This window comes from Archocentrus centrarchus, chromosome 15, assembly GCF_007364275.1.
Source record: "Archocentrus centrarchus isolate MPI-CPG fArcCen1 chromosome 15, fArcCen1, whole genome shotgun sequence".
Lineage (NCBI taxonomy): Eukaryota > Metazoa > Chordata > Actinopteri > Cichliformes > Cichlidae > Archocentrus > Archocentrus centrarchus.
Window position 1 is genome coordinate 3,884,207 of NC_044360.1, and position 25,916 is coordinate 3,910,122.

The following is a 25,916-nucleotide window of genomic DNA, read 5'->3' on the forward strand; positions in this document are numbered from 1 at the left end:
TAAGAGTCTGTTCTGTGCGTGTCTGGATGTGTACAGCTCATTCATATTCTACACCTGACACAGCCATTTTGGGTGGCAACACAACCACAGCAGAATTGCAAGAGGCAGCTAAAAAGATTACTCAATGTGTTTTGCGGTATGAAAACTAATCACGTTCAGGAGAGCACTTATTGGAGCATTGAAAACAAATCAAAGTGAAAAATTGAGCTATTCAAGTCCAGGAACAAAGCATTTACTCTCCAGGAGGGGACAAAAGAAGACGTTAAAGACGAGTCTCTGCGATGGCAGACACACCCTCTCCCTACCCGCTGTCTTTTGTTTAATTATCAGCTGGGCCCAAACATGCTGTTGCTCGCTGGTATAAATTGCTTTATGACGATTTAAAATCACTGTAGAAATGAAACAGTGGCTTTTACTATCTGGAAACAAAGATAACTAAAACTATATGGAGCATAATGTAAAGAATAACCACTCAAATCTGAGACTTGACCTCAGACATTTATTTTGTCAAATAAATGTTAAACAGCTTGGTATCACATACAGTGTGACAGTTTCCCACAGGAGCGGCTTGAGTTTCCAACTCAAGCCAAACTCTGAGAAAACCATAGTAACCCCAGGACTCGAGATAAAGTGATGGAGACGGCGTTCTAAAGGAGGCGTCAAAATCTGAGTGCTTTCTACTTCTGCAGTTAGAAATGTGGAACGGCCTTTATGACAAATGGGGAAATCAGTAACTGGAATTAAGAATTATTTTTAAAAATTACTTTCAAGTATGGAAATATGCTATTTTAATTAGATTATACGCTTGGCCTCCATATCATACTAAAGATGACATGACTGCTCGGTTCAGAATTTAACTGTAAAATGATGGCAGTCTAATTACGACTGTAAATATGTGCTGTAGTCGATCGAGTGGTAGAAGTAAAGACCAATGCATGACACAGTCACTGTGTTTTTTAGTTAACCCTGCAGAACTACATGCTGGAAGGCACTGACACAAAGTCAGACACATTAATATGGGTGGTTTAGTGATGAATAGGGCCAAACTACTTTTAAAACATCTATAATGCATCTGTAATTAACCCAAGGGCTTTCAGTGTGTGTTATTATACATTTTATATTCATATTTACATAGACCCATTGAGAATCACATCTTCTTTAATATATATTTTATGTGCTAGAACCAGGGTAACGAGCGCTCCTGCATAATTTTGCTTACTTTCACTTTATCAGTGATCAGGACAGTTAATACATGATAACTAGCATGCATACGTTGGCACCTACACATTTATTAGAGTGATCACAGTTGGTAATGGCCTTTCAATGAGCTGACAGCTCTCAAAGTGAGTGGACAGACACAATGTTCTGTCTATAAGACTAAAAATGGTCCAAAATAAATTATTCACCTTCCTTGTGGGAAGCTAACATTGTACCATCACAGAACTTTATAGTAATTGTTTGTAACTGCATATCTAAATCACGAGTTCAAAGCTAAATCTATCCTCAACACTGTGATATTAAAATCACACAACTTTCAATCTGAGGCTTGGTACAAAACAAACTGTGCCTCGCACAAAACACAACACTAAAAATACCAGCAAGACATTATTTTTTTTTTATCCTTGCTTTCATACAACAGAATCATATTATGAATAAAAGCAACTGTGGCATCCACCTCAGAATGAACCAAAAAGGTCCTCAGCTTCTATAATCTATTTTTTTTTTTTCTGAACAGCTGGCTGTGGATTGTTCCTGACTGTTGCTTGAGATGTCCAGTGACAGCACAAAGAAATGGTCTTTTTGTATGCCGGATCTTTAATGCGCTTAAAGCCCCACGCCTCTGCCCCAGATTTGTGTGCAATTCTATCTGTGAGTGGAAGTATCGGCCACGGCTGTCAGCAGGGCAAACATAAAAATTTCTGAGTGACTAGATAAGTGGCAAGATAGCAGAAGGTAATGAAAGGAGAATTTCATTACATCGGACACATTTTTCACCCAAATGGAGAAGGAAAACAACAGTTCCATTCTTATCATCAAACGGCATCAAAATAGAGAGAGCCTTTTGTGCTTTAGTGACTGATTAGCTGCGTGCATTTCTCCACCATTTCTAAACACTGTAAACACTTTGCACAACTCCAAGAACGGCGATAAGAGGAATCCTAATCAGTTACAATTCCTGTACTTTTCCCAAATGCACATACGTACAGCAATTTCCGTAGTTTCGATATGCCAGCTTTCAGCTCAGCTGGAGATGTATGAGTTATGAGATGGCTGTATGGAATAAAACTGTTAGATTTGGGATTCAGGGATTTCTTGCACTCTGATAAGACAGGGATCAGAAATGAGGGAGGAAAGCGTGAGTGGCGAGAGTGAAAGGTGCGTGTGTGTATGTGTGTGTGTGCGTGCGTGTGTGAGACACCGTGTGGTTGTGAACTTAGTTCAGTAAGATTAAAAAGATGATCTTGGTCAGCTTGTGCACGTGTGCGTTTGGTTTGACTGCACTGAGCAAAGGCAAAGATTCCTTGTGGTAAGATTACAAAAGCATGTTGTATTAACAGGTAATTTATTAAGTTATTAAGTTAAGAGATTTTCTGTCTGGACTTAAGCAGTGCACCCGCTTAAGTTCCTGCCAGCATCAGGTGACACTATAAACCTTGACACAGTTTCTTGAGTAATCACTGATCTATAAAGCTTGTGTAAAATATTTTTTAAGGCCCCATTTTGGCTAAGTAACTAATGAGGCAGTAATTCAACATCACGTCTTGTTGTGGTCTTTTATTTTGTTGTAATCCTGTGTCAGCTTCTTCATTTTCTTTTGTTTACAGTCAAACATGAAAAGTTGCTGATTTTTCACATTTGTCCACTCAGTGCACAATCACACTACACCCAAGTCAGTTATTTTGTTAAAAAAGCAACTGTGTCATAATAATTTTATGGTCTATTCAGTTTCTGTGAACTGTGGTGGTCCACAGTTCCTCCAGTACACACACAGAAAAAAGGAAGTGCCACATCCAACAGTTACTCATTTTTACAGTGCCACTTTCACCCATTCACACACACACACACACTTGCAGTGTTTCTTATTGTACAGATATTTCAAAACTGCTACCACAGTAACAATGATTTGAGGTCATTAAGAGGAATGTGCTAGATGCTTTACATAGCATGGGCTTGATCGCAGATCACAGGATTACAAATTTATGGTTACTGCAGTGACTTATCGCAATTGGATGTCGTCATAACGATAGAAATACACTGGTGTGTGTGTGTGTGTGTGTGTGTGTGTGTGTGTGTGTGTGTGTGTGTGTGTGTGTGTGTGTGTGTGTGTGTGTTAGTTTGTAATGGTGGCTTTCAGAGACAAGTGGACATGAACCAGTGGCTAATTTAATAGTGTTTGTGGGAGACAAAGCCGATTTTTCTTCTAAATTGTGCCACTTAGACACCAGAATCAAAAGGATTATAGTATGAAAGGGATTAAAGTCCTTTTGTGACAACAAATAAACATGCATGAATGTTGGAACACAGTTCTTCATGTTCATGCAAATGCACTAACACACACACATACACAAATGTGAAAAGCCTCAGGAGTGAACTATATAGCTCCAGTACAGAGTCTGAAACAGACTAGTTTTGTTTTCAAGGACAGATGGCTGACAAGCACACACTCTTATACTGTGTCGAGCGTTGCCCTGATTTTTTTTTTTCTTAAATTAATCTCTCTACTATAACCCAGTCCTCAGGATGCAGTACTGTATTTTAGTTTATTCACAGGTAACTCCTCAAATGCTGCATTTCCATTAGTACCTACTCAACGCAGGTCAACTCGACTCGGCACAACTCACGGTCTTATTTTGTTTCCATTACAATTGAGTACCACCTCAATTATAGCAATGCAGGCAGTAGTCTCTTGACATAATTTGTATGCAACTCAAAACACAACACAACAATCGATGAGAAAGAGGCAGGCTAACATAACTAATGCCAGTTTACTATTGGCGTCATGCATAAGTCCCCTCGTACAGTGTTTTAATGGATGAAGGTTATCATCGTTAAGTATTAAAATATGTATGCTGTGTACACGTTTCAGATGGCTATTCTGTTGCAAAACTACTGCTGCAAAGCGTCGGTCTAGTCATTCAGCCGAGCCTCCCAGTGGTTTGTGTGCCTCCATTTTCTTGCAGTCGGGTTTTAAAAATGGCGCGGTGATTCTGGTGAAGGAGTCGCTCTCATGACTCAGCTAGTGACGACACTCCCTGGCCAATCAGTGGCATGTTGTTCTCCAACGTCACATTTTCGGATTGCCACAGATCACTTGGAACCCCGGCTGAGTGGGTACTAAAAAAAGTACCTGGTACCAGGACCTAATGGAAAAGCCTACAAACCCTGTCGAGTCTAGTCGCACTGTGTAGGTACTAATGGAAATGTGGCAAACGTGTGGCTCCATAGTGTAGTGGTTTATATATTCACCTGACATATCAGATATGTGGTACTACCAGCTGTGGTGACTCCTTGTGAGTCTCGAGGTCAAAATAGGATACGCCCCCAAAGGTGGCTGAGAATGACAGAGCTAAGATCCTGTGGGACTTCCAGATACAGACAGACAAACTTCTGATGGCTAACCACCTGGATATAGTAGTGGTGGACAAGCAGAGGAAGGCCGTAGTGATAGATGTAGTAATACCAAGTGACAGTAACATGAGGAAAGAGGGACAGAAGAAGCCCAAGAAATACCAAGGGCTGAGAGAAGAGAGGATTTGGAAGGTGAAGGTAACAGTGGTCCCCATGGAACACTCAGGGCGGTGACCTCCCCAAAATGAGGGAGTGGCTCCAGCAATGACATTTAGCATTTATCTGTATTCATGTTTATACTCACCTGAACAATTTCATATTTAATCATTTAATACAAGTTTTTGTTACCTAAGAATGTGAATATTACATCAGTAGGTTATTCAAATATACCACAGCTGACTACAACTCCATTAAGCTGCAGTACAGTACTTCAATAGGTAGTAATTTTCTTTGGATTTTTCATTTGACAGCATCAACCAAAGAAGCTCATGTTAAATGCTGACGTGAATCTTAAAAATGACTAAAAATAATATATATTTTACAAAGTGTAATTTTGCAGAATTGTCCTTTTCTGCAAACGCATCCAAAGATATAACTTGCTTGAACAGGAGAGCTTGGAGCCATTCACTGAATGTGCTGAAATCCAGCTAGACAAGCGTATGTAGTCTTGTTTCCTCACCTCAATCCCTTATTCTCTTCATCCCTGAGCATCTGTTTGCATCCCCTCTCCCAAGCTTCCTGGCTCTGCTTGTGTGTGTATATATATATAAATATATATATATATATATATATATATATATATTTTTTTTTTTTTTCTTTTCATTTTCGTTCTGTTCCCTGGTTACCATGTGGGCACAGTGTGAGATGAGTTTGTTTGTCCCCTTTGGCAATATGTTTCCCAGACAAAGAAGAAAACTGAAGTAGCATGCAAACCACATTTATGCACACATCAACAATCTTTTTTTTTTTTTTTCATAAACACACTCACGCACTCGTGAGGTTGTGCTGGTGTTAAAGACGGCCAGCGATTCTGAGAGGAGACTGATATGAAAATCTCAGGTTTGAAAGAGGATTAAAAAGTGAGCTGTAAAAGAGCAAATGGTGACATCCTTTCATGTTGTATGCACACACAGTTAGCTTTCTGTTAAGGACACATTTTATTCCATTTATATTTTGATAAAAGGTGGAATGACACCACTGTTACAAAATAGAGACCTGATGATTGTTATAATTTATATGATATAAATATGAACTGCCTTCAGTTAAATTCTAGTAAGACTGAAACCCTGATCATTATTCCAGAAAGTTTCTTGGATTAAACAACGCCTCGGTTCTCCGGGCTCCTCCTCCCAGCCCAGCCTCAGAGACCTGTGTGATCTGTCAGTGTCTCAGGCACCCAAGAAGTTGCTTTTACCATTTCAGGAATATTTCCAAATTGAGTGCAATGTTATCCAAATCTGACCTTGAGATTATTATTCATGCTTTTATTTCCTCTCATTTAGATTATTGTAGCTCTCTTTTTACTTGTTTTAGTAAATTTGCTGTCACTCGTCTCCAGTTGGTCCAGAACGCTGCAGCAAGTCTTTTCACAGGAACTAACAGAAGGGCACACATCACATCGGTTTTATCCTCCTCACATTTGCTACCTGTTAAATTTAGAATTGATTTTAAAATTTTAATCTTGACTTTTAGGGGCTTTTAATGGGCAGGCCTCCCAAAACAGCACTGAAATGTTTTTTCTTCAGGTCGCACTCTTCCGTCCTCAGCCCAGAACCTCCTGAAGGTCCCTGAGACCCGGTTTAAAACCCGGGGTGACCTGTCCTTTCAGGTAGTAGCCCCCAGGCTGTGGAATGCCCTACACCCATCCCCCTGTGGCCGACTCTGCTGATTCCATTAAAAAGCAGCTTAAGAAACTTTTATTCAGACAAGCTTTTAGTTAAATGTTCTGCTTACTGTTTTTATCATCTGTTTGTATCTATTTTACTAACACTCTGTAAAACACTTTGTGATTTTATCTGTGAAAGGTGCTATATAAATAAAGTTTACTTACTTATAATAAATATTAAATATATTGAGTAAAGAGAAGCTGTTGAAAAGTATACAGTATAGGGTGAAGTTCATTAAAAACAGTTTACCCAACCCTAGAATTAGAATTAAACCAAAATTATTGTAATATTTGAAATTATTATTTTTTTTTTTAAATGCTATATATAGTAAATTTATATTAAGTTTTACTCATTTTACTCAAGAGGCCCCGTGGTAGACCCAGGACACGCTGGAGAGATTATGTATCTCGGCTGGCCTGGGAACGCCTTGGGGTCCCTCCGGATGAGCTGGAGGAGGTGGCTGGGGAGAGGGAAGCTTGGGCTTCTCTGCTTAGGCTTCTGCCCCCGCGACCCGGCCCCGGATAAGCGGAAGAAAATGGATGGATGGATGGATATTAAGTTTTATATTTTGGAGCTTTTTTTGATCTTGGTCTTTTGAAACTGCAAAAGGCAACAAGCACAAAACTATTAAAACATGTTTGGGATGTTTGATGAAGATACAAAGTATATTGTTAATCTTACATCACTGCCCTGAGTGTGTCAGCTGTGTAGGTTTGTGTGTCCAACCAAAGATATGTTGAGGTTGAAGGAGCTGACATGATTTATCTTTATTGTTTTTTTGGACAAATTCAACCTGTCAAACTAAAAAAAAAAATACTCTCAACAAAACAACTCATCAGCCTGTCAGGTATACACAAGCATTACCAATACTACACAAACACATTAACACATGTTTGTTTTGAAAGTGTGTGCGTTGCAGATCAGAGCAACCTAAACCTTTTGTCCATTTCAGTTATTTGAAATAAAAACAACGCTTTGTGATTTTCGAGGATGTGACTGAACGACCGTTAAAACAATTTTTAATGCATGATGAAGCATGTTTTGTACCTCCGGATAGAATGAAAATCTTTTCAATATGCTTATAATCACGGCAGGACAGCGTCTATGTAATAAGAAAAACTTTTGAGTTTGTGGCTGTCAGGTTGGACTTGAGCACCACCTCCTTTTGTGTTTGATAACACACACACATCACACACACACACAAAATAAAACGTGAGCTGCCATAAAAATAAATAAATAAAATACTAATTGTGGCATTTTTTGATCAACTGAAGTCTGGGTTTGATAAGTAGGTTTTGCATGTTGAGATGTATGCACTGCTGTGAGAGCAGATGGGAGAGATGCTGTGAAGATCCTTGTACCAATCATATATCTACATTAGGATTTCTATAGATATGACTTGCAGTGGGTACTCTCCATCCTGGGAGTAGTTGCAGTAGTTTGAAATTATTGCACTAATTCAAATAGATCTGATTTTATTTTCAAAACGAGAGTCTGATGAGCTTTATTGCAAAGCTAGCTAGTTACGTGGCTACATTCGTAATATAATGTAAACGTGATCATTTAATGTAATTCATGCTTGTTAAGTTGCAGTAAGTCAATTAACACATAACTTCCAATTTGTGATAAAAATTACTTAAAAGAACTTGCATTTCATTCAACATTTAAATGTATCCTCATACATCATTATGAGATCATTTAAATAGCATGCCAATTAAAACAATTAATTGTGTATCAGTTCCGTTAACTATTAGTATAAGCTAGCATATGACCCAATCCAGAACCTTCCCTATATGCAATCTTGTTACCATTAATCATCATTATTAAATGTATGTGTTTGTTTCTTTTGACATGAGCAAATGGTCAGTTTGATCTCTTGGTTGTACAGAAAACTGTAAGCACTGCATGTCTATATTTTACTTAAAAATCATGACGCTATTAGGCCTCTGTTAAGATTATGTTGTCATCACTTTGATTTTAGATTGATTGCAATTATCTCACAGTTGCTTTACCAGCCAGCCCAGTAAAGATCACAGCTCCAGAAGGCTTCTAAATTTAGCCTAAACTTGAATTGACTGAATTTTCTTATTAATTATTGCTCCAGATGCACATATGTATCCATGGGTTACATACGCACACACTGTGATGAGTGATTGATTACAGCTCTAATCAGCAGATGAGCTGCAGCTGCTTCCCTGATTTTAGGAGCAAGCAGACAGATGTTCAAAGAGCGTTGGGGTATTAGGTTTTGACACTTTCTCCATCCATCTCTTCTAACCTGTTCTCTTATCCTCACTGTCATCTGCTTTCCCTCCTACAGTTGCTTCACCTCTATCTTACCCTTCTTAATAAGATTCCCCCTATTCAGAAGCAAGGTGATTCTCTTATTTCAACATTTTCCTGTAGGGTGCTGTGTTCGTGCTGTGCATGAAGCATTGCCTCTCTATTCAGGCTGTCTATTCTGCTTTGTTTCATTATGTCATCTCACCAAAGCAAAGTCTTGTTGAGTCTACAGTCCAAGAAAGTGGTGGTTTCCGTTTTCCTCAAAATACATCTTAAATCATTAGTTACTGGACTGTGCAAAAGAACAAGCAGTGAGAAAAGATTAATTAAGAAACTAACATTTTATAGTTGTAAATTGTTTGTCTCAGTTGTCTACTAAGATGACATACTTGTTCTAACCCCTATAATTGATTAAAAAAAAAAAAAAAGGGACCCAAGTTGAACTTTAGAAATAAAGCTCACTATAACATCATGAAATTGTCAATCGATGACCTCAAGCATGCGCTGCAGTGGTATGAAGTATGAAGCAGCTGTGATGAGAATTAGTAAGTCTATGGGTGTGGTTCTCAGCTGGGAAATTGTAGATTCCCTCAGGTGGCCTTAGTAGTTGCCTCAAGTGCAGGAGTTGAACCACCTTGGGGATTTGTTCGACAGTGGGGCAACGGAAGAATAAAGCAGAAGATAAATGGGTGCAGCAGCAGCAGTGATGTTTATTTTCCCTACACAACACATAAATCATATTCATCTTAATTCACTGTATATTGTTCCCTCGGGTCCCAACCCCACAGAACTTCTGTGCCCCCCCCAGGAGGGTCAGTCCTCCCACTGCTGTTTAAAGAAGGGGGGGGGGGGGGGTGTCACAATCACATTCAAGATAGAGCTTAACAAACTGTTTCTACAAAACAATGGTGAATTTGCTGTTTCAGGTTGGTACAGTTTTCTATTGTGACTATATCAGCATATATATTGCAGTTTCTCCTCTCTGTGAAAAATGACAACTTCCTAAAGCCTTCACATTACATAATATCATTTCAAGTTACATTACAAGTCTTCAAATAGTGCTTTTTTTTTTTTGCTCTTGGTTTAATACATTTCAGTAAATACAAGCTGTGCCAACAGGAATTCCACAAATTTGGTATAGATTTAAAGTTTTTGGATTTCTGTTGAACCATCTGTTGGCTTGGCTGTTTTACATGATTATTTATTGCTTTTTTTTTCTGTTGATTTTTTTTACTTCTGTTGGAGCTGAAGTAGTTTTTGGGTGAACCATCTGCTCTGGCAGGGTGGCCTATATAGTAACTTTTAACTTGTAACTTGTCATTAATTAAGTAAAAAAAAAAAATCCTAAATGTCAAAGCCATAAGGATCCAAACTGACTCATTTGTAGGCTGTAATTGCACATTACATGGAAAGCTCCACATGGAGGCTCTTTATGTTCAGTTGCCAGGACAGCAAAAGTAATAGTAAGCAACTTAAGTGATTGCCCCTCCTTTGAACCATGAAATTGGTTCAATCAATGGGAAACCTCTCAAGGGTTCATCTGATACCTGCTTATATGTTACAAGCCTGCATCCTCAGTGTTTTAAATTTTGAGCACATTTGAGCATGGGAGGGTGTGAATCAACCCTGTGGGGCCAACAGGGCATCTCTGCTCTTTGTCATCAACAATCCAACACACACAGACACACACGTACACGTATGTATGGAGAGTTCAGATGCAAATGCCGCTAAATGCCTCCCCCTCAAAAACGAGATAACAATATTTACAAAATCCATTCCACACGTACCATACGCCAATCAAATCATATCACGTCATAACCCGTTAAATACCCGTCTCTGATGAGTCTGAATTATCCCTGGCCGTTTCGTAATGCTCAAATAGATACTGAGAAACGGCCCCTGTGTTGTCAAAAGCCTCTAAACGCCATTTCCCATTGCCGCAAAAGCCTGAACATCCATAGAACCAATCAGAATGCAAGATTGGATCATGTGACTTTCAGCACTTCGCTGCACTGAGGAGCCGGATTTTGCTGCTGGTGATCACATTGGAAACACAGCTGCTGGTGAGATCAGCGTTGTTATTATGTAGACAAACTGTTCAGCGATCAAACTTGACTATTTAAAGGAAATAAAAGTCGTAAGGAGAACCTGCAGAAGAATCGTTACTGGCTGCTAAGCATACTGGCCACTCCGTCTCCTTTGCTGCTGGGGTCCCTTTCACAACCAGCATGCTGGTTTTGCCAGAAAACAAAAGATTTGTTAAAAAGTACAATATTTACATTTTTGAAAAAAAAGCAGTTTGTTCTCTCAGTAAAACCTCACCATTACCTGTAAAATGATTACTGAACTTTACCATAAGAGCCAGATAAAAAATGCTCTTTTAAAAGAAAAGTGTCCAGGCAGATTTAGAGGGTTTTGCATCTGAACTCTTCATATAGATAGATAGATAGATAGATAGACTGAACTCTTCTGGACAGAGATCTTGGATGTCATTCCTGGAATATGAGTGTTCCGATTACCACAGGGTCCACTGTTCCACACCAAACGATCACTTGACTGCTGTGGTTTAGGATTCAGAGGAATTTAACAGCATGTAACTTTTACTGATCCTAATTTAAATAACAGTCAGCTAACCCTATTCATTCACATGACCTAATGCTAACAGAAAAAAATGGAAAGCTCTAAAAAAGAAAAAAAAAATCTTACACAAAGGTGAAGATTATTTTATAGACTGTTTTTTATGAGTATGACCCAACAGTGTGGTGCTTATTTACATGAAACAAATCCATGTTTGTCTCTAGTTTAATACAACAATGCCACAAGATGACCTTTTCTTTGTATTCTTGTGGGGTAAAGAAAAGATGATTTTTCATTAAGATCACTTCAGTTTAGTGAGTGGTTCAGGAGGTAGAGCGGGTTGTTCCCTGTTGTCCACATGTTTGTGTGTCCTTGGGCAACACCTCCAGTGAACCTGAAATTGCCCTAAGGCACCCACTGGCTTGCATGTTTGTGCAACAGATGAAAGTGCTTAAAGTATAGTGAATAAGGGGCTGTGTGAATGGAAGACTGCATAAATGCCAGTCCATTTCCATTTAATTTAAAAATAATAAAAATCGTTAAATGATTGAGGAAGAAAGTAATTTAATCGGTATTTGATCCTGATCTACACCAAGGGCTTTTGAGAGAATTTTTATTTTCTATTAAGATGATACAGAATGAGCAGCACAAAACTCAGATGATATAGCTCAAATAAATTAGGGGATATTTAGGTTCAGTGATCTAAAATAAGTTTTTACACATCTTATACTGGTGTGTTGATTATCTGAGAAACCGTCAGTCATGGAAAAAAATCCTTGAAGCTATTTTGTAGGTACATAAACTTTGTGGATTTCTACATGTGCATAATGTAGAAATGCACTTTTTTTTTTTACAAGATGTAAGTCAAGCTGCCATTATTAGAAAGTGTAAGCTAACAGCAGACTAACATGCAATACATTAATGACATTACATTTCAATTTCCAGTCTCCCCATGACCTTGAGTTAAATGAGTGAAAAAAAATTGATGGATGGATATTTTCTGGCAGCTATTTTGCGTCACTGGTAGGTGGATGGCAACTAGCAGAATGATTGCATCATTACAGCAGCGGAAGCTAGCAATTATACACTATGCTTTTACTTGGATTAAAAAGAGAAGTAAACCTATGACATTAACCGTGTAAAGAATCCCTTTGTATTAATATATGTCATTTCAATTTTATTTATATGGCGCCAAATCACAACAAACAGTCGCCTCAAGGTGCTTTATAGTGTAGGTAAAGACCCTACAGGGATTACAGAGAAAACCCAACAATACGACCCCCTATGAGCAGCACTTGGTGACTGTGAGAAGGAAAAACTCCCTTTAAACAGGAAGAAACCTCCAGCAGAACCAGGCTCAGGGAGGGGGGGTGATCTGCTGTGACCGGTTGGGGCAGAGGGGAGAGAGACAGAGATTAATAATAACATAAATGCAGAGTGGGGTATGAACAGAGTAAAAAGAGGTGAATGAAAAGAAACAGTCAGCATCAGCTTTTCAGCATCACTCTGAGACAGGATGTGTCTAATTTTTAAGATAGTGCACAAAGGGAAAAAAAAAGCAGTCCTATATATTTGTTTAATATGTGCATTGAAGGACATATCCTGCTCAATAATGATTCCAAGATTTCTCAGTGTTACTGGAGGCCAAGGTAATGCCATCCAGAGTAAGTATCTGGTTAGACACCATGTTTCTAAGGTTTGTGGGGCCGAGTACAAGAACTTCAATTATATCTGAATTTAGAAGCAGGAAATTAGAGGTCATCCAGGCCTTTATGTCTTTAAGACATTCCTGCAGTTTAACTAACTGATGTGTGTCATCTGGCTTCTGGGCGTTCTCTGCATAACACTGAAAATGTATGCAACGCTTTCTAATAATACTGCCTAGGAGAAGCATTTATAATGTAAATAGAATTGGTCCTAGAACAGAACCCTGTTGAACTCCATAATTAACCTTAGTGTGTGAAGAAGACTCCCCATTTACATCAACAAACTGGAGTCTATTGAATAAATATGATTCAAACCACTGCAGCGCAGTACCTTTAATGCCTACAGCATGCTCTAATCTCTGTAATAAAATATTTTTGTCAACAGGATCTAATGCTGCACTGAGTGTCCTGAAAGGCACCCACAAAAAAATGTATTATTATTATTATTATTAGATACTCACAAATAAGACCACTGTTTTATTTTGTCCAGTTAAAATTTCCTAAATATCTTAAAATGTTCAAATCTATTTGTTGTTCCTCCTTTTTTTTCTTCAGGAATGTGTGATTATTTATGAAATGTAGTCTTACTTGGTTGGACTGTGTAACATGCCTTGTTTTGATATTTAGGAGTACTCACTTGGGAAATTCAGTCAGCTGAAACATGAACCGTGACTTGCCCTTCTGCAGTACTGAGGTGCTCTATGAATGCTGTTGGCAAAACTGATGGAAGACTAACCCAGCTGGTTACCATCTCAAATCAACATGGACCTTCTGCTTGACCATCTCCAATTTGCCTAAAAAATTTATTGTCTGAGGATTAGCTAGTTAAAATTTTAAACAAATATATAAAGCCATGCTATAAATCAGCTAGTCTTTTTTTTTACTACATATTACATTAATACACAGCCAGACATGCAAACTACTTCTGAATATCAAATTCACCAGTTCTAATACTTTTAAATTCATTAAATTTCCATGCATGATTCCATAAATGATGATTTGTATCACAAAAAAATCACAAATATTAGTAGATAGCCTATCTCAAATAGAACAAAGATGTGGAGTTTCAAGACAGTACTTTAATTATAACTGATAATAGTTGTTTAATAATTTAAATAATTGTTTAATATTATATGCATACTTTTAATTATCAAGACTCATGTTGTAGGCATGCACATTGCCTTGAGGAGTCTCACAGTTCAGGTTAAGTTTAAAATATTCTAAGAAACATTAAAAACACAACAGTGTAGCATCTTCATAAATATTCCAATTCTTTTTTTTTTCCAAGAATTGGAATATTTATTATAATAAATATTCCAATTCCTGCAGAATTTATTTGGGTACTCAGCATGCTGATCGCCTGATCGCGGTCTTGTGTCGGACTACCAACTGTGCCATGTGGACATGGCATATTGACATTGCAAGGCTACTCATGTGAAGTGAGCTACTAATCCATTTTTCATTACTCTTAATTATTTTTGCTCTAGTTTTGATATGCACAAAAATGTTGCATTGGTAGTTGGTGAGCTTTTACTTAATCTCAATTATAACACTCTTTCAGTGAAATCCACATGCACTGTTCTAATTAGAGTGCCATCTGGAAGCTGAGAAATAGAATTTTGTTGTCAGATATTTTTGTTGTCATACAACTTGTCATATTTGCAGGGTTTTCTTTTGTTTGATTCTTTTGTGTTTCAGCTACATCATAGTAAGAGATTTTTCAGGATATTTGTTCCAAACTGCAGATGCAGTTTGATTCAATTTTATAGTGAAAGATAAGTAAAAAATTCAGGCTTTTATGTTTAAAAGTTTTTGAGATATTCATGTTCAAACATTCAAACAAAGTAGATAGATAGATAGATAGATAGATAGATAGATAGATAGATAGATAGATAGATAGATAGATAGATAGATAGATAGATAGATAGATAGATAGATAGATAGATAGATAGCTGGTGGTTGAGCACAAAATGTTCTAAAAATTGGATGATTTGAGGTGGAGCGACCCACCTGAAAGTCCAGTACTACCTGCGTTTTTAGTTGATGCACAGCATAAAGCATGGTGTCCACATTAGCTAGATTTGCATCACTTTATCTGTATGAATTCATGTTTAGTAACTGATGCAGCAGCTTTGTAATTGTCAATTTCCGGGGGAGGGAGGGTGGGGGGGAATTCAGTGAAAAATGAATTCAGTTCCAGTGACAGTCCATGGCCATCTGCTGTTATCTCAGGGGCACAACCATATAAGTGCTGCTTCCACACACTGCCTACTCATACAGTTGCACTTGACATGAAAAATTAGGTGCAACGTGTGAGAAGGAGAAACTGATTCAAATTTTCAACATAGGATATGGAGCTCAGATTAGATTAGTCTGTCTCTGATGCCTCTTGCTTCCTTCTATTTGCTATTTGGACATTAGATTTGTTCACATATTATTTAAGAACTCAAAATTTCTGGTTTGACTTTGAGCCTGTTGAGGAACTGATTTCACAATACCTGTTTACAATTAACTGGTTAATTGATTTGATTAAGATCAAATTATCATGGTTACATTGCTGGAAGTGGGCACATTTCTTTTCTATTTAATATATCTGTCAAGATTTTTTTTTCATTGCACATCAACAGCAGATGGACAATTAACACTGCTTGTTGTGACAGTGAACTAAACACAGTACCCACTGAGTGTCTGCATGCTTCTGTGGATGTGTAGGTGGATGTTGTTTATGTCACTATTTTTGGGGTCTCATTATTACCGCGTAGCTCAGATCCATGAACCACTATACATGGGTACCATAGCAACTTCTGAAAGCCTAAGAAAGAGAAATATTTTATTTAAAGACATGAATGTGATGTTTGCGCTTATATTTCAAATCATATTTATCAAATGAGACAAGCAAATCTGTCAATATCTTACAAGATTTTGATGTGCATTTAGATTCTCAAGTCTATCCTAGGTAAAACAAAACGGTTTCTGTTATTATGAATTAACTAAATGAGAAAGCCCACTAAAAATGAGTTTTCCTAAACCTCTCAAAAAGCAAAGAAGAGGTGAATTTTTAAAATGTTGAAGTCCAATACTTTGTCCTTTTTTTTTTGGTTTGTCATAGAAATTGAAAAGTGCTCATTTTAAATACTGATCACAACACTGACGAGAAAAACAAGACAGGAAACATCAGGACAAAATGAGAGGCATTAAAAACCACAGGCCAGAGGCAGTCTCCCTCACTGAAATCTACATTATTAATTCTTCCACCCCTCTTTCTCTCTTTTAACTTTCTCCTCCCTTTTAGAACAAAAAGTGTCAGAAGCAGGAGAGCCAGTTTCTTCACTAACCCTGAGCATATTTTTTTTTCTGTAAGACACCACAAATGTACACATACGATGTAAATATTACAGTAGCTCGTTTTGCTAGGACTCATAATTGAGCCCTTTAAGTATTGCCAATAATATTAAATAACTTATTCGTGGATGCAGTGAGCTGGTGTGAGGATGCAGGAATAGATTCAAGCCACTTTCTTCTGGCCAGGATACAAAGTGTGACATATGCCGTGTGCCACCTTAAAGGGCTCAGGTACTTCACATCATGAAATAAGACTGATTTAAGGTGGAGATGTGATGATGAGATCTTTTAATGCACACATCCCACAGTATGCACTCTGAGTCTGTACTAGATTTTTGAGTGAGAATAATGTCTTCATACTGCTGAGCTTTTTGACTCAAACGAACTCCAGTTTCTCCTGACAGACGGTTCCTGCTGTTTGTCAGCCGGTGAGGAGAAGAAAGGTCAGCTAACCTGGAGAGTATTATCACTCAATTTCACTGTCCTCTCCTCTTTCTCAACCTCCACACTGCTGGTCTTGGACAGAGAGATACACCCTAAGTGAGGAAGCATGTATAATAAAAAAAAAACATTAGCCAGTATTGTCCAATATGGTCCATTAGCATTTTTGATAACTCAAGGCTAGACCCTTTGCATCACCTAGTTTGTGTATGTATGTGATGGATTGGGTGTTGTAGTCGTAGCCTCATTCTGTCTCTGTCTTCCTTTCTTTTCTACTTCTAAACAGCTTGATAGCTGAAACTGACAAAGTTTCTGTTTTCCTCTTTGTGTTAATCAGACTTTGCCTAAAGAGGTTTTCAGAGACATTATGTTGAAATCCTCTTTTGTTTTATACTTCATAAGGTTTGTCTGGGGCGAACAAGCAGAATTCCAACTGAAATGATAGTTTATGCCAGGGATCCTCAAATCCAGGCCTCGAGGTCCGGTGTCCTGTAGGTTTTAGATGTGTCCCTGATCCAACACGCCCGATTCAAATGGCTGAATTACCTCCTCAGTATGCAGTCAAGTTCTCCAGAGTCCTGCTAATGACTTCTATATTTGACTCAGGTGTGTTGGATCAGGGATACATCTAAAACCTGCAGGACACCGGACCTTGAGGCCTGGATTTGAGGATCCCTGGTTTATGCTGTCATTGTTGCTAGTAGCTGGGCCAGAGTCTGAAAGCATCAGTCCAGGTTCTTGGATTCGACCAAAATTCAGCGAGTTTTTTATCTGCATGTGCTTTCTCATGGTTAACTGTGGAAGGCTTCATGTCAAACAATAAATATAAATTAAAAACACTGCAGTGTGGGGTAAAAGTCCCAGTTAGTTGTGCTGATATGTAGAGACAGAGCTCACGGTCAGAGAGTAGCCTGCTAAGCCAAATTGAATAGTTGCAAACTGCAAAAATATTTTGAACCACAAATATCTCCAGTTTCTTAAGACATGTTTTTATCAATTTTTCAGTGAGCTCCGAAAAACATTTTACAGTTTTTGTCTTCATTTGAATGACAGCAGTGACCAATGTGTAGGCTAGAAGTTTTTAAAGACGTTTAATTTTTGACATTTAACTCATTCTTCTAGACACAGTGTGTGTGTGTGTGTGTGTGTGTGTGGCCGAGACTCTTGGGGTGGACATGGTGTTAATTGTTCTGAATGACTGGACTGGCAGTCTTGTCACAACACGTTCTGCAATCGCATTTTCTGGGATTTTCAAAGAAACTGCTAACACCAAATGCCAAGGAATATTTAAAAGTGTTAAACTGCCGTGCAGCTTGTGGCTGCAGTTTCCACATGGCTAGAGGTGTTGATAGGGATCACTGAACTGTGTCATTTCTGATCAGCATTCATGCTGCCTGAATATACATGCTTGCAGTAGTAGAATAATCAGCAGTGTGTGTCCTCTCTCTCCTGGTGACAGGTGTTGCCTCAGTGTGACAGCGGATTTGAGGATGTTGTGAGAAAGTCAGCCATTCATCTCCTATTGCTTTATGAATGAATGCAGTAAGGAATTCATAATATATTTGTGGATGCATTGCGTATCGTGGCTTATCGCACACTTTGAATGATTATTAATAAGCCCTTAACTAGTTCTTTCCTATTGCGGGTCCAGGCCAAATTTGGTATTAAAAAGGATTTAATCCTGTGGGCAGCTGAACTGAAAATCTCCTGGTATCCAGTGCAATTGTTGTTGAGATGTTATAGTTCAAAATAAAGTGTAGAGTCATCCAAATTCAGCCAGAAAGACCGCCTCCAGCTCACCTCATTTCCACATTTTGTGGACTTAGCAGGACAGAGTATGCCAGCCTAACATATGTGTAGCTTTTATTCTGTACAAGGAAAGGAAGAAAGTATGCCAGAACTTGCCTGGGGACAAGTAAAAGCTACTCTTGATGAATGCCTACCCATTGCTCATAACAGGCCACAAAACCAATTTGAACCTTCAGCATGGCGCCATGATACATCAGATTAATTTGACGTAACCAATTTAAAATGTCATTGTGGTGGAGTGATGTATGGCACCCAACTTGAAATGGTGGGTGAAAACAGTGAAATACACATGTCATTTATCTCACCTTCCCGCTGTGTCCAGATCTGCCCTTTATGGAGCAGGAAACTTCCCCTGAGAAAAGTGAGGATAATGTGTGTTAAAGAGACACCGTTTAGAAAAGCTCCACATATTTGGCAGAACTGTTTGCTTGAAATATTTACTGTTGAAGTGTAATTGAATTTAGGAAGGTTTTTCTTGTGGTTAATTTGTCTCAAAATGTTATGTGTGTTCAGTTGTGGATGAAGTCCAAAAGTGTAGATAGATAGATTTTTGTCTTTGACAGTAAAGTTAAAGACAAAGAGATGCAGAATAATATCGCTGTATGTTTATGCCATGGATGCAGCTGGAAATGGTCCAGTAAATAAAACTCATTTCATGGCTGTTAACTGTGGCACAACAGCATAATCAACTGGGACCCAAGTGACCTTCTACACCTGAGATACAGTGCTGTGCAAAAGTCATCTGAAAGTCATGTCCTTAAGAAATGCAAAATAATCCAAGCAAAGACCTGACACAGGACATGAGATGTGCATCTGGCTCTTCAGTTGACCCAGTGTTCGCTGAAGCCTCATCAGAAATGGTCTTAATGGAAGGATTCTTAAGAAGGGAAATGAGGAGAAAAGACAGGTATGTTAAATTGGAGAACTGGGCTGAAAATCAGTGGCAACAGGTCTTATGGAGTGATAAATCCAAATGTGAAATTTCTGCTTCAAATCCTCATCAATATGTATGGAGGAGGTCAGTAGAGTAGAGATGTAAAATAGTGTCAACCCGTTGTGGAGAATTATGGTGTGGGGCTGCATTTCAGCCAGTGGTGTTGGGGAGATGGGATTTTGATCCACCATGCTACGCCATCCGGAAAGAATCTGACAGTGGTTTCATTTTTCAGGATGACAGTGATTCCAAACATACTGCCAATGCGGTAAAAGCAAACACTATCAGTCATAGAGCACAGACCTCAACTTTATTAAAGTTTGAGATCATGTTGACAGAATGGAACAAAATGGAACTGAAGAAGAGCTTTGGAAAGTCCTTTGGAAGCTTCGGAAGCCTGGAGAATTATTCCTGAATACTACAGAAAGAAATTACAAGAAAGCTTGCTGAAGAGGGTCGAGGCTGTGCCGAAGAATAAAGGTGGTCATAACAAATATTGACTTCAAAGCTCATTAGAATTGTACAAACGCAGTACTACAGTAGATAGTGTTTTAGTCATTATTAAAAACAATTTGATGTTTATCATAATCACAATGGGCATAAATAAGACAAGAAGATCAATTAATTAGACCCTAATGGGGATGAATATGTTTCTTTTTAAAGGGATTTTTCCAGAGTATAAAACCTTTAAAACTGCAAAGTCTGTCTCCTCCACCCTAATCCTTAATGCAGTATTTTCCAAGTGTCAAAAGAATTATTCAGTGTAAAGAGTCACAGAAATCTTCTTAATCATGAGCAAATTGCTTGTGATTTTATTTCAAAAGTTTTATTACAGGACTAAATTACACCAATCGTTTGGCTGACTGTGTGCAGCATTTATCAGTCTCATTGTCGCTTAAAGTCAGTTTGATACCGTCTATGATGTTTTGAGTGCTTTCGGGCAAATGTACATTTCCATTACATCATCTTTGATTTCAGTCTAATGGTCCGTCTTATCACTGCCACTCACATTTGGCCTTAATTCAAAGGCAGCTGGACAGTTTAAAGTCTGCAGAAACAACACAGTAACTAAGATGTGGTTAAGATGCTCATAGAGCCCAAGTTTAGGACAGCTCTCATTCTAAATCTCACTGGCCTTGAAGAAATATTCAATAGTTAACCAATGTGATGATCTGATTTCTCTCACCAAACAAGAAGAGACTGGTCTCCTCGTTCTTCAGTCTTTCTGTCTTTAGAACTGCTGGAACCACAGAGCCTGCACAAAAGGCCAGGTGACACTGAAAATGACAGTGATTTAATGGACAGTCTGACTCGTGGAGGATGAGAGAGAGAGAAAGTGGGAAGCCAAGGCAGGAAGAAAAAAGAAACTCCAAATGGATAACTTGAAGGCAATCCTTTTATTCATTTACACGCTTGGCTAAGCGAAATAATAACAGCTTCTTATATTTTAATCCAAAAATAAATAAATAAATAAAATAATCATTGTGCTCTCACTTCACAACATTGATGCACTCACTTCCACATGAGAGTAGCCCATCCCATGCTTGTTTAGCCTCCTGCAGTACCAACTTCAGCTCAGCAAGTCTAAGCTGCTGTTGCTAATGTCTCAGATTGTTGTTTATCTGTTTTTCACGCATAATGATGTAAACACACCTATAAATGTATGGTGCTGACTCATGCCTTCCATTTATATTTGCATGTGGTCCACTTTTAGTCAGGCTTGTGTTGCATGCAGGCAAACAGTCCACATAGCGAGCCAGTTTGCATTTAATAAACTGTATTCTTTAGTTCATTTTGAATTTGATGTTAGCGACAGGTCTTAAAAAGTTGGAAAAGGGGTAACAAAACGCTGAGATACTAAAAAAGAAACTGAATTTCCAGAACTCATCGTCTGTGAGCACAGTTGATCCATAGTTAAAGTTCCATCCTGCACAGAAGAAACCATCTGAACATGGTCCAGAAATCTTCTCTGGGCCATTTAAAATGAATTTAAGCAAAGTGGGAAAATGTTCTGTGGTTAGACGAAATGAAATTTGAAATTCTTTTTGGGAAACATAGTTGCTGCATCCTCTGGGCTAAAGAGGAGAAGGACCGTCTGGGTTGTTATCAGTGCTCAGTTCAAAAGCCTGCATCTCTGATGGTATGGAGGTGCATAAGTGCCCATGGAACTGCCACCATGCACATCTGGAAAGGCTCCATCAGTGCTGAAAGATATATGTATATGCTCCAATCCAGATGATGTCTTTTTCAGGGAAGGCTTTGCATATTTCAGCAAGACTGAGCTAATCTGCATGCTGCTTCTATTACAACAGCAAGGCTTCATAACAGAAGACCGAACCAGCCAGCCTGCAATCCAGACCTTTCACCAACTAAAAATATTTGGCCCATTATGTAACACGTGTTTGCAATTTAGACAGTATCCCAACATTTTTGGAATAAGGGTTGTAATATATTCAGGTTTTCCAGATCATCATCTGATCATGGTAGAAGCTAATTTAAAGCTATTCGCCATGTTAGTTATTTCCTTTTTTCTCAGCTGAGCCTTGAGACTTTCCTTAAAACAGACTTTTTTTCTGCTTCATGGAGATCTGAGCATCCTCGACAAGGAAGGACAGCAGCAAAAAAAAAATAGTAAGAGACATCAAACCAGAGGAATCAATTCAGAGATTCAAAGGTGTTCCTACAAAAGAGAAAAGAGGGCACTGCTATTAACTGCAAGGCTACACGGGCTGTCGAGGTCAATCTAACACTAATCATATTCGATATGTATGCATTCATATATTCTCCCTGAGCTACCAGAGAACAAAAAAAAAAAATGATTTCAAGTTGCCCTTTTCTTCATGGGGAGACATCGCCCTTGTTATTATGCATTATAATCCACAGAGCTTACTGTCAATACTTTTGAAAACAGATGTTTTTGTTTTGTTTTGTTTTAGGGGAAAGTAGCTTGAATAAAAACAGCTCAATGTGATGTTTCTTAGACAGATCAATACTCAATGGGTGTCAGGCTGTCTGTAAGGGATCACATGCATGAGCTAAATCCGCTACAGAGAGCAGACAAAAAGGCAGGGAATTAATAAAGGAAAACAACTTTGAAATAACCAAACTGTAAAGAGGTGCAGTAATATATGATAACCCTTCTATGAAGGCAAAGTCTTACATATTGTCTGTTGAATAGTTTCAAATTCAAACTGGCACTGATCATTGATGATGACTTTGTCTTTGCTGTGTCCTTTCTTTCTTACCTTATCTGTTTGGGTACCTCTGGAGCTGTGTTTGAAGACTCCTTACCTGGGAAACTCATACCAAAATCTAAATATCCTGAAACCTTTATCCAATTTGAAAATGTTTGTTACACTTCGGGGAGTTAAATTCACACACTTCGACTAACAATTTCTTTCCTCTCATTCTTGAAAGCACTCTTCTTTCAGCACTTTCAGTTCATGCTAAAATTTAATTAAGTACCTTAATGAAAATGTAAAGTCATTTCTCACTTTTCTCGCTCTCTCTTTCTAGTCCCTGTCAGTACTCTAGCTGCAGCATTTTGGATCAGCTGAAGGCTTTTCAGGGAGCTTTTAGGACAGCCTGATAATAACGAATTACAATAATTCAGCCTAAAAATAATAAATGCATGAATTAGCTTTTCAGCATCACTCTGAGACAAAAGGTTCTAAATTTTAGAAATATTGCGAAAATGCAAAAAAGCGATCCTACATATTTGTTTAATAGGTGCGTTGAAGGACATATCCTGGTCAAAAATGACTACAAGATTTCTCACGGTGTTACTGGAGACCAAAGTAATGCCATCCACAGTACATATCTTAACCATGTTTGTAGGACTGAGTATAATAACTTCAGTTTTATCTGACTTTCGAACCAGGCCTTTATGTCTTTAAGACATTCCTGCAGTTTAAAAAAGAAAAAAAACTAATTAATGTATCATATGGATAGATAATGATGTATGAATTTTAGTCTTTTTTGAGTTTATTTCCTGTTTTGACATCATTGTTATTCCTGCTTGTGTTTGTAACACCCTCTGGGTTTCCCTCTTGTTGTTGGTCTCAAACCTTGTTTCTTTTAGTACTTGCTTCCTGTTTTATTTTGAAGGTTAGTATTTTATAATTCATTTGTTAGTTTTTACTTCCTGTCTTTGTCTTCCCCTGATTTTCTGAGTGTTCTCAGCCATATTGATTATGGGTGATTAGTGGGCATCCAGTGTTCTGGTCCCTCCTACTCAGTGAAAAGTGTCTGTTATGTCTCCCTGTGCTTTTTTCTTCCTATCTCATGTTCTCTGGATTATGGTTTTGGTTGGATTATCTTTCAATTTTAGGAATTTTTTCAAGCCACAATTAAACCTCACCTTTTATTAATCAGTCTGCCATGTTGTGCATTTGGGCCCTCTGGTCTACACACCATGACAACCCTAAAATGTAATTTCTCACTGTTTGTCAAGTATGTTATGATTTATAAATCATCTCTCTTTTCATCTGTTCTTGTCATCTGCCTCTTCCTTGGTTATGCCAAACATCAGCATGTCATCTCTCACCACATCCATAAATCTCTTCTTTGGCCTCCATTCCCTCTTCAATGGTAGCACCCTCTTCATCATCATTCTTCCACTATGCCCAGTATTTCTGTGTCCACTCCCCCTTACCTGCACTCCTCTCTTCATTTCTGTTCTGTATTCCCCATTGATTGACTGGATTTCCTTTTCCTTCAGTTTTATGTTAAAATAAGTTAATATCTCAAAAACAACTCAATAACTGTCAAAGAGCAACTCTTAGGCTCCACTTTAACATTTGTTTAAATTTTCCTATGAATTTCTAAGTTAGAATAAAATTTTATTTAATCGTTACTCTGAGCTGTTGTTAAAGTTCAGAAAAAAGACTCCCAGTGTCACAATCTGCTGTGTGGAATGAGGAAAGTTTTAATGTGGACCCAGAATGCAGGAGGCAGAAGTAAACATAAGGGGAGCATTTAATGCCGAATAATCGAAAGACAAACATGGTCCAAAGCCAGGGAATGCAAATATCCAGGAAACAATAGGAAGCGCAGAGAAATCAGAGCTAGGAAACACACAGCTAAGTGGGATGACTCGAAAAATGACACGGAGAGACTGAGACAATAAATACAAAAGGTAATGAGGCAAGCGAAACAAGTGGGGAGCAACGGGAACAAATTAGAGATGACGAGACAAGGGAAGTAGAACTAAGCACAAAGCACAAGTGACAAAAGACTACCAAAGTAAAACAGGAAGTAATTAAACAGAGATGACAGACTAACAGAAGAAGGGGAGAGCTAAGAAAATAACAAAAAATAAACTAAAGCAGAATACTGAGGAGAATAATCAGAAACTGAAACTTAGAAATGTGATGGTCAAAAATAATTTATATTGATCAAACTAGGAACCAAAAAGAATGTTAAATAATAACAAGAATTCAAAGTCTATAACTGAAAATCTTGGGTCCAAAATCCAGGACCATGAAACTCAGAGGCTGACAAAAGAAAACTTGACATTGCAAAATTAAATTACAGCATCCAGCTCTCCAAACAGAGAGATTTTTGTGAGCAACGAAATGTGTTTACAACACACTCTGCAAGGACAAGTCACAGCTGTGTTTCAGGAATCTAAATCAGTGGAGTCAAACAGATCGTTGTGCATAAATATTCCCAACTAAAACTGTTTTTGATGAGGAATATTAGAATTTCAGATGGGGAACATTTGCTCCGAGTCCTTTAGCCACTCTGTCCGGCCTTCTCTGCTCTTGATAAAAGTAAAGATATTTATTGTCTGACTCTTCTGTCACTCTCAGCAAAGAGGCAATGTTAGCACCTATTACAAATTCCCACAAAGGCTTTACCACAGGAAAGGTGATTAATTAAAGCAATTAAGGCAATGACGGTTTCAATTAGGGGAGTTATGAGCTCCGAGTTGAGTAGTGTAGGAAGGGCCTTTGGGCTGGAAAGGTGGCAGAGAGAATATGACCAGCTGAAAGTAATCAAATGAGTGAGGAGAGCCACCGGAGGAAAGATGAGGTGATAGAGAGGGAGGGGAATAGAGACAGAGCGAGAAAAAACAAGAAATTAATTAGTGCTCAGTTCATCTGTTATCTTCTCCCTGCAGCTGAGATTGTGATCATTTTATCAAGCAACATATTTATTTCAACCATAGATTATACATATGTCTGTGTGTCCACACAGGTGAGTGTGATGATCTGCATGTGTTGATGTTTTACATAATTGTCTTTCCTGAGTTGTGAACATGTGCCTTTGAAAGTGTAGCTTCTAATGAACATGCATTAATGCAGCCGGTTAATATTTTGATTGTAGGGATTACATCATTGTGCAAAATGACGAGTGGTCACTTTA